The sequence below is a fragment of the Triticum dicoccoides genome, chromosome 1B (genome assembly GCF_002162155.2).
Source record: "Triticum dicoccoides isolate Atlit2015 ecotype Zavitan chromosome 1B, WEW_v2.0, whole genome shotgun sequence".
Classification (NCBI taxonomy): Eukaryota; Viridiplantae; Streptophyta; class Magnoliopsida; order Poales; family Poaceae; genus Triticum; species Triticum dicoccoides.
Window position 1 is genome coordinate 344,340,102 of NC_041381.1, and position 9,848 is coordinate 344,349,949.

Below are 9,848 nucleotides of genomic sequence, written 5' to 3' on the forward strand. Positions count from 1 at the left end.
CCACCCTCGGGTGCGGCAAGGAGAGCCGGAGTTCCTGTGCTCGTCGGCTGGGCCTCCCGCGTCGCCAGGCAATGGCTGCACCGGCGGCCGAGCCTTTCCTTGCTCGGCATCGGGCGGAAGAAGACGGCCAGGGGCGACAGGGCGACCTGCAGGCGGGCCCCGCGCGTCAGCAACCCACCGGCTGCCACATCATTTAAGTGGAGGCGGGTACGGCTACTGGCGCCACCGACGTCGCCTGGGCGCCCCGCGAAGCCAAGCTGCTGGGCCGGCCCATCAGCTAACTCTCGCCCAGCGCGCAGAATAACTAGTATAGCCTTATTTCCTATTTCCTTTTCCAGTAAACTTCGAAGTCCATAAATAATTCAATCGAGCTCCAAATTTGATGATTCAAATTTCTAGTAGTTCATACAATCAATTTCTATCACATAGTACCATTTGCACATTTTTTCAGAAACGTTTCCTTCACAAATAATTATGAAATTCCATTTTTTCCTTTTCTACGATAAACTTTAGAAAATCATAGAGAGCCATTTTTGATCCAAATGGCATGATTCAAATTCCTACATACTTATAAGTTCAAAACTTAGGTTTTGAACATTTTTCCCAATACTTTCTATGCCACATGAAATATTGGTCCATTTCTCCATATATTGCCAACTTTGCAAATTCATAGGAAAATCATTTGAACTCCAAATCAAGTAAAACCAACTCCTAGGTGCTTCTAAAATCATTCCTTGATAAATGGGTGTCTTTGATTATTTTTCAAAATAATATTTCTGCACACTTCTTGCAAATCCACGAATCCCTTAATTCCATCATATTGAAATGTTCAGAGATATCCATAGATCAAATCCCAACGAAACCACTTTGGTCATCCCTCATATGACCAAAGGTATCATAGAAAAGTTCAACTTGCATTTTTAGAGCAATTTTATTTTTTCCTTGTTGTGTTGCTTATTGTTATTGTTTCCGGTGTTAGTTGACAAAGTAGACGGAGTACTTGGAGAAGGACCAGAAGATTTCAAGACTCTGATGAACCAGGCAAGCAGCCCTTTGACCATGATGAACCCTTTTTAATCATAATCGCATTTCTTTCCATTATTGTTGAATGCATGGCAAGCTTGATAGGCTACCTTCGTTGCATACCCCGTTGACACTTGCATTATCATGACTATCCTTGTTCAGAGTTGTGTTGGTGGGTTGTGGAAACATGCGATAGTAGTTGGCTATGCAAAATGGGTCAGGGTTATGCATGTATAGAAACAAGTGTGGTTTGACATACTTGCAAATAGCCCTGGTGGGTGCCACTAATGCCCCTGGGAAATGATGATGAACTAGGTCACTACTTGGTGGAGAAGTGGTGTACCGAAGCAAGTGAATAAGTGTTGTTTACAGAGACGGATTAGATTTAAGATTTGTCGACCGTCCCAACCAAACATGCACGAACACTCTACCCTTATATTAGAAAGGGCATTATTGATTACCTAGGTTGATACTAGCTTGGAGCCCGCATTACTAATGAAGGGGGAGAGTTGGTGCTCTCTCTTGGGATGGGGTCATGCCAGGTAGGGCGGCCATGACTGTTTTCACAGGGCACCAGACACACCGTTGGTACCCCGTGCCAATTGTATTCAGATACATTAAAACTGAACACTTTTCCAGCCCTCCGAAGGCATCAGCACTCCCGTCCGTCTAATCGCTAATTTTAACCATTTTCGGCCGTCGGATTGACTATGAATCACACCTAAACAGCCATCGTTTGCTATTAACAAAGGCGAACCGTTATGGGCCACTGCTCCGGTCGCTTTTTCTGCTGTCCCGGGTTAAATTGGGCCGCATGGGCTGCAACAGAGTTGCTTATGGGTCTCTAGCAGCCTACACGTTCTGAAGCCATCGCTCATTTTCTTTGCTAGGTCGCACTCCCCGCAGCCTTCGCATGGCGGCGGCTCTTTCCATCAGGGAGTGATAGCGACCGATTTCGGAGTGACGGATTCCCATGGTGAGTGGCGACCTTGCTGGGTTTGGAAAGTGCCTCGTCGGGCGACGACACAGGTTCCATTTGGTTGCAAGGCGCGACAGGATGGTGTGTGGCGGCGAATATTGTTTCGTCTGTGGCGTTCTCCTCCTCCTTGGTTGCTGAGATGGCCGGTCGCGGGAAGGCAGTCGATGCTGGCGCGGCCAAAAGGCGACATCGAGGAGCTCCGAGGCCGGGCTACCGTTTTACCTTGGCAGGATCGCCAGATTGCTCAAGGTCGTCAAGTACACAAGTTCTTCGGCGCACGAGTACCTCGCCACTGAGGTGCGTTTCTCCCTGACCTCATACTTGCCCTTGTTCTATGATCTTCTATTCCTCAACTTGGTTCGTTCTTGAGTTCCCATTAATCAGGCTATATTCTTAAAAAAAATTGACCGTCACGTCGATTAATAGCTAATGCCTGAATACTTGTGCTAATCTTGTCATTCTTCCCCATTAACGCAGGTCCTGGAACTGGCCGTCAACACTGCCAGGCACAACAACAAGACATGTATCATGTCAAGCCCCTCCAAATCCAGCTCACCATGCGCAATGATGCTTAGTTGACCAAGCTGCTCGGCGGTGCCACCTATAGGTGCGCCTCTTGCCGTGTGGATACATTTCAGAGCCGCAACAGCCTTCCAAGTAATGTCTCCTCGCTCTTGTCCTCCTCGTCATCATACTCCAATAGGTCTTAGTGATAGCAATGCCCAATTCTCCATGGTCACCTCCACGCTACACCATGGGCTGATACTCGCTCGGTCCAACAATAAATCAAGCACAACTACAACTATGGCCTTCACTACCTTAGCTTTTTGGAGTTGGCACTAAAGTTGTTTGATGAAAATCCAATGATGGTGATGCACGGTATGAAGTTATCCCTCGTGAATATATCTAGTCCATGTTAATCCTCGTTGGTCACAATTAAACTTCACCTTCTCATGATACCTTCTTTGCTTTGTTTGATAATAAGCCATGACATAGGAGGCTAAGCAACACTAATCTGAAGAACCATGTTACCTAACTTGCTCTAATATGCTACAATAATAAAAAAGAGGATATACACGAGAATTACACTTCATAGTTGATTTCAGAACATCATATACATTTATTGGTATATTCTCATCATAATGTTAGTAGTTGGCTATACATAACTTGTTTATCATCCATCTAGCTCGAGGTGATGGTTACCTGTTCAGTCCCGTGAATTTAGCATAATCAATCTCCAACCATAAATGGATGGTTTTGATTCATCCATCTTTCTCAGTATGATGGTGATCTCTCAATCTCCTTAATTTTATCATGATCAATCTTCACCAATAAATAACTGGTTTTGTTACATCCATCAAGCTTGGCATGACGGTTATCTACTCATTCTCTCTGGAATTAGCATCACTACTAGGAAAAGGCCTACTAATGGCGCACTGGTTTTGCCTACTAATGGCGCATTACCAGTGCGCCATTAGTAGCACGCCACTAGTATATTTTACTAATGGCGCACCACTGGTGCGCCATTAGTATCTGGTATACTAATGGCGCACCTGGCAGTGCGCCATTAGTATGTTACACAATGCGCCATTAGTGTGCCTCCCGGGGGGCCATACCTAAGCATGTGCTTTGTCACACTAATGGCGCATGCTATGTTGATGCGCCATTAGTATCCTTTGGCATAATAATGGCGCACCTGGTGGTGACGCGCCATTAGTATGAATATTTAGTTTTTTTTACTTTTCTGATTTTTGCACAGGTTACAAAATATATTATTGGACAGAATATAGACAGCAGCACACAGCAACATGATATTCATCGAATACAATAGAAGATTAGTCTCCGAATACAATTCATGATATTAGTCTCTGAATTCAAAAGACCGAACAAAGATAAAACATTACAAGTCTCAAGACCGTGAGTATCGAGTTTGTCTTCACATTACAAGTCGATATCGATCATCTAAACTACCATCACATAGAAGAGAGTTGTGGTCATCACGATGAGCATCATCGCGATCAAACTAGTCTTCATCTGGTTCCTCCAACGCTCCCTCCTCTGGGCGTATCTAGATTCGGCCTCCGCCCTAGTGGTGTACCCTTTCTAACTGTTACCGCTGAAACGGTGAACCTGTCTCCGACACTCCTCCCAGTCGTCGTAGACTCCGGGAACCTTACCCTTGTACACGACATACGATGGCATCTCTATGCACAAGCCAAACAACAGACAATACATAAGCAATATGTAAGTATGCAACAAAAGGATCAGAACAGAAAAGCAAGACATTAATAGCATGATTCATGGTCCTACTAATAAATAGCATCGATTAGATCTAAGTTGAACGACTGTCCAAACCAAAGAGACATACGAATTCATTAAAGTTTAATTACAACATGAGCCAATCAATGTTTCAGAACTACACATCACTACTTTCGACTTGACTCATCGGACAGGAGCGTGTATGAAGCCGCCGCCTGTCGTGATGGTCATGAAATCACGGTCGTTGTCACCCCTCATTTGTAGCATTCCATCTATCTCATTGTTGGACGGTTGATATCTAAGGAAGAACTGCCCCGACGTATGAAGGACATCTTGATGGATGATGTCCACAAAGTCCGACTGGATGCGAAAGAATTCTTGTCTGAGGTCCGCGTCCTGGATTGCCGACAAGTTCGCGGCCCAATCTTTGAGATTATCTGGTAGCAGAAGTTGATGATGGTCCCTTACGATCGCCCGCATGTGATGGAGGGCATAGTAGGCATCCTTCTGACCGCCAGGCGGCTGCTTGACGCAGCAGAACTTCGTATTGTGTGAGAACATGTGCTTGCCATACTTACGAACAGTCCTGGTGAAGGTGCCTCCAGATTTGGCATAGCCGGGGAGAACATCATCAAGAACTTTCTTGACATTTGTGTAGTCTATCTTGGAGTTACGGTTCGGGTCGAAATACGTGGCCATGGAATATTTCGGGCTTAAGAGGATGAGTGTGCAATGTGTGTCACTGCACAGAACACGGAATGTTAGAAAAAAAAGAACAATCGAAATCTAAGAAATCGTATGTTACGGGGCGGTTAAGGGATGACTTACTCAGAAAAGTAAGCCACAAGGAAGTTATCCTTATCTGGGTTTGCCAGAATGACGCCTTCGAGGTGTGAACTCGCAACTTGGCGGTCCCCAGCGCTGCTCAAGTGCTTGGCACGCATGTAGAAGGGGTCGACTATCACGATGTCTGGGGTCTTGTCTCTAATGATCCGCATCTCCATACTCAGCGAAAACAGACGAACGAAGGTGTAGTGCAGCGGATGAAGGTTAAACATAGCAAAGATGTAATCAAACTGCAGGACGATCATACCCCCGATGTCGCCATCCACAAAGCCCTTGCCCTCTGGCACCTTGGCCACGAAAACCGGGTATGCCACATCCTTCTCTCTGAGACGCCGCTTCTCCAAAGAAAGAACACTGTCGTGCAGACTCCGTATAGCACCGGTTGCAGCATTCAGCATATTTGGCGGTAGCATCGCCCTACCCGCCACATGCACCCTCCTAGAGATATCCTTAGGTGAAGGTGGCCCGTCCTGAGCACGGATCGAACTCGGTGCCGGCTGGCTCGCACCAGTGCCCTTGTTAGTCTTTCGTTTCCATCCCTTCTTCTTGATCTCTTGTAATGGGACCGAGTTCTACTCACAGACCGCCTTCTTGAGCGTGTTGGGGCTGATAATATTTCGCACCTCAGCTATCTGAGGCTCGGTGAAGGCGGGAGCTGGAGGCTAGATTGCGGTCGTCTTCGTTGGGTTCTTGAGAAAGAGGCCTGCAGAACTCGTCAGCGTACCCATGTTCGGCAAAGTACTTATCGACTTTGGTAAATGTACCATCGTCGTTGTCATCGTCGTCCGGATCCTGTGCCATAGGGCTGTCCGGATCCTGTGCCATAGGGATGTCCGACATAGGGATGTCCGGCAGGTCCGGTAGCGTTGCGGCGTTCTTGCCATGGCTTGGCGCCGGCACGACTGGCGGTCTTGTCTGTGGGGTGGTGTCCCCCGCCCCCAAACGAATCAGGCTCTTCGGCCAAAGCAGGGGCCTGTTTACGCAGGCGTTGAGGGTCATCTCATCTTCTTCATCGGCCCCAGCGGGGCGAACCGAAGGTAACAGCTCGTCGCAGCCTGGCAGCACCCGAACCACTTCAATCCTATACATTGTGGGTGGCATCGGATTACCGTGGAACATGGGGTTGCCCGGTTGAACGATTTTGCCCTTGGTGACGTCGACCAACTCGGCGCCCACGAAGTGCAGAAGAGTGCAAGGAATGTCGGCGGTGCCCTGCGAAAACATGTACAGGGCGTCAGGGATGCCCAGTCAAAGGCAAGGAGATGAAGTCATCGGCCGAGAGGCTTAGTTACCGTGATGCCGTTGAGCTCGGCTAATGTCGAGGCACCGCCAACGGTGGGCGAGCAACTGACGGAGGGGGCGCTTGCTCGCGAGGTGCCGGCCGGCGTACACCCGGGTGCATTAAGCTCCATTGCCCGTGCTGGCGCCGGAGACACAAATACCGCCTCCACCGGAGACACCAATGGCGCCGCCTGCACGCTGTGCGAGTTGCTGGCCGTGAAGCTAGGAACCGGGGGAGGCCCCTGTTGGCCACCCGCAATCCACGTCGTCAGCCCATGAATCAATGTAGGCACCCTGGCGTTGCGCTTCGTTCCTAGTTGTTGTTCCACTTGCTCTTGGACAAGCTCGAGAATCCGCGCCACTTGTGCCTTGAGTGCTTCAACCTCGTGCGTCTGGCTTTTCGAGCTGGCCTTTTTCTCCTTCCGCACACCAGCGGTATAGTATGACCCCCATTTTGTGGACAAGCCTTTGCCGGCCACACGACCAGCTGACGTCGGCTTAGTGAGCTTACCCTTGCTTTTCATTATGTTCAACGCCCTATTTAAAGGTGTGTCGAAAGGGGAGCTCTAAGACGACCCCGCGCTACTGCTTTCAGTTTCTTGCGAAAGGAACGTGAACCATTTAGAAATATTGGGGATTAATTAGAGTGCAACCATATGGAGCTAATTACACGGGGGTGTATTCCTTAGCAGAACAAGCTCAAGCGCCCTGGTCTTCGGATCCGTGGTAAGCTCCTTTGTTATCGGGTCCTCCTTGTATCGGGCCCTAACATAGTTCCTGGTCTTCTTGTTACCGTTGTATTTCTCGAAGCGGGGTAGTAGGCCTTGCTTGGCACGCTCCGCGTCCTCCTTGTCCCATATAGGCTCCGCCACTCTGTAACCGCCGGGACCGAGTTTGTGTTCCCCTAAGTTCAACTCCCGCATTTCTTTCCCCCACTGACTTGATTCGGAGGTTGCGCTGCTCTCGCACTTGATCTTGAACTCCTTGTACTCATCTTCGCTCATCAAAGATATTTCGCCTTGATCTTCTCATAAGTATCACCTTTATCAATCATTCTCTTCACCGCGCTTCTCCAAGTAGACAGGGCCGTTCTCATCTTTGTGAGGGCGGCACTGTTCACTATATTCCCTGAGAGGCGTGTGTTTTCAAATCCGTCGGGGAACTTGTATCATTCGTGCAGCTTCGTGAATAGGAGGTTGCACAAATTCCCGTGGTCCTTATTCCTAAGGTTATCGGTGTTGATCGAGACGGTGCTCCGGAGAATGCACCCGAGCTGAAGCGCGTACCCCTTGACTATATGTTTGGGCTCCGTTGGATTCCCGTCGGAGTCTAGTTGAGTGAATTCCTCCTTGAGGGTGCGGAGCGCATTCGGGAGCCGGTCCTTTCTTTGCTTCTTCGGTTGGCTGCCATCTGTGTGTGTGCCGCCATCATCAGTGGTGGCATCCTCGGCGGCACCATCAGTGGTGTCATCCCCGACGCAACTAGGGGTTGTGTAATCAGGATCGGTGTCTTCCGCGGCGTCCTCATAGCGATGAGGTTGTTCCTCCATCTCCTGGGACAGCTCCCAGAGTTGCTTGCCGCCCGAACCACCGGTCTCATCGTTGTGGGCCATGTTTCGCTCGAAATAGGAAAAAAGTTTGGTCCAAAAGTTGGTTATTGTCAAGGAACAAGATCATGGTCTCATCATTTAGGGTTTGTCGACACCGAGGCATCCTAAAAGCTAAGCTTTTATGATTTAGGGTTTGTCGACGCCGAGGCACCATAAAAGCCTAAGCCGAGGCACCCTAGGTTGGGCCTAATCACTTGGCACTAATCACTTGGCTCTAATATCAGTACAACTAATTAGCAGTACTTAAACAAGTTAAGCTACTGACTACAGTAATCTGGGAATACACAACTGGGGCTATTGTCAAGGAACAATTGAGAGATTTTTGTGATTTTACCTAGGTGTTTTGGGATGGAACCTGTTAGTGTGTTGTTGCTAAGGTCCAAGTCCTAGGCAGTTTGGGATGGAACCTGTTAGTGTGTTGTAGCAAAGCCACAACTCCTCTAAGTTCTCAAGATAACCTAGTTGTCGAGGGATGTGTCCAGAAAGTTGGTTGATGTCAAGATACATGCTGATTAATTTATGTTTCGGTTGAGAATCGGGCACCTTCTAGGTCAAGAAAATTGGGCATGACCTTTGCTAATTTTCTTGACCTAGGAGTGCCCCATTCTCAACCGAAACGGACATTAATCAACATTTCAGGAGAAAGGGGTAACGAAATGATGGGGCAAATGTGCCAGGCACCACAATGTGATCACAGAAACAAAGCAGCACCACAATGTGCCTCTGTATATATGTGTGTGTTGTCTAGATGCCAGCCATAGGTCAATGGCCATGCCACTACACTGCTCCATGTCACTTCTGCTACTGCCAAGCATGGGAGGTGCTATCTTTGATTCTTTTTCTGATGGAGCTTTGTGCCACTACAAAGCATTGAGTATCCACCAACCTAACTAACAGTGCAATGCAAGTCAGGTGACTAAGATTCCTAGTACAACATTTAACAATGCAATGCAGATAATCATTTTTTTCTCACAGTACTGTTCCCAAGTAATAATAAACTAAATAACTGAGTAATCCAAATGAGGAAACAGAAAACAGCTGGCTGCAATAACATAGCAACCCTTCACTTACACAAGAATTCATTTCAGGCATCATTTATTATGTGTAACAGATCATGCTAAAGATACATAATACATCATTTCAGGCATCATTTAATATCAGTACTACTAATTGGCAGTACTTAAACAAGTTAAGCTACTCACTAAAGTACTGGCTACTCACTTAATCTAGAAGCTACAAGTTAAACACATTTGTAGCACTGAGAAATAATGCAACTAGCAGCAAGGAGTATAATGGTGATCCATGTAAGAACTCACCTCGACGGACGCGATCGCAGACGAGGTCGTAGACGACGGTGGAGCAGAGACGAGGTCGCAGACACGGTCGTGGTGCCCCGGTGGACGCGGTTGCATCAATCGTTTGAATTGACATTTAATCAAACACCTCACAGGCAAGAACAGAAGGTGGAGACAGAGAAGAGAGGGGATCGAGCAGAGAGGGAGAGGGCAAGGAGGGAGGAGAAGAGAGGGAGAGGGCAGGGCGTGGTGGCTCACCGGTGACGTCGGAGGAGAGGCCCCGACGAGCACGTCTACAGCGGCGAGCACGTCTACTGGGGGCGAGCGAGCACGTCTACAGCGGCGAGTTCGGCTCTGCTTCCGTTTTGGCTCTGCTTCCCCGAGGAAGAAGAGGTGGAGGGGGGGTGGAGGGGTCGAGCGCCGTCACACCCTGCTTCCGTGGATCGCTGGCCCGGTGCTGAAGCAGATTCCGCCCGCCGCCTTGCCTGTCGCCTCGCACGGTGGAGCTCGAGCAGAGAGGCGCCGTAGTATTCTAGGGTTTCGAGGGCTGGGAAGG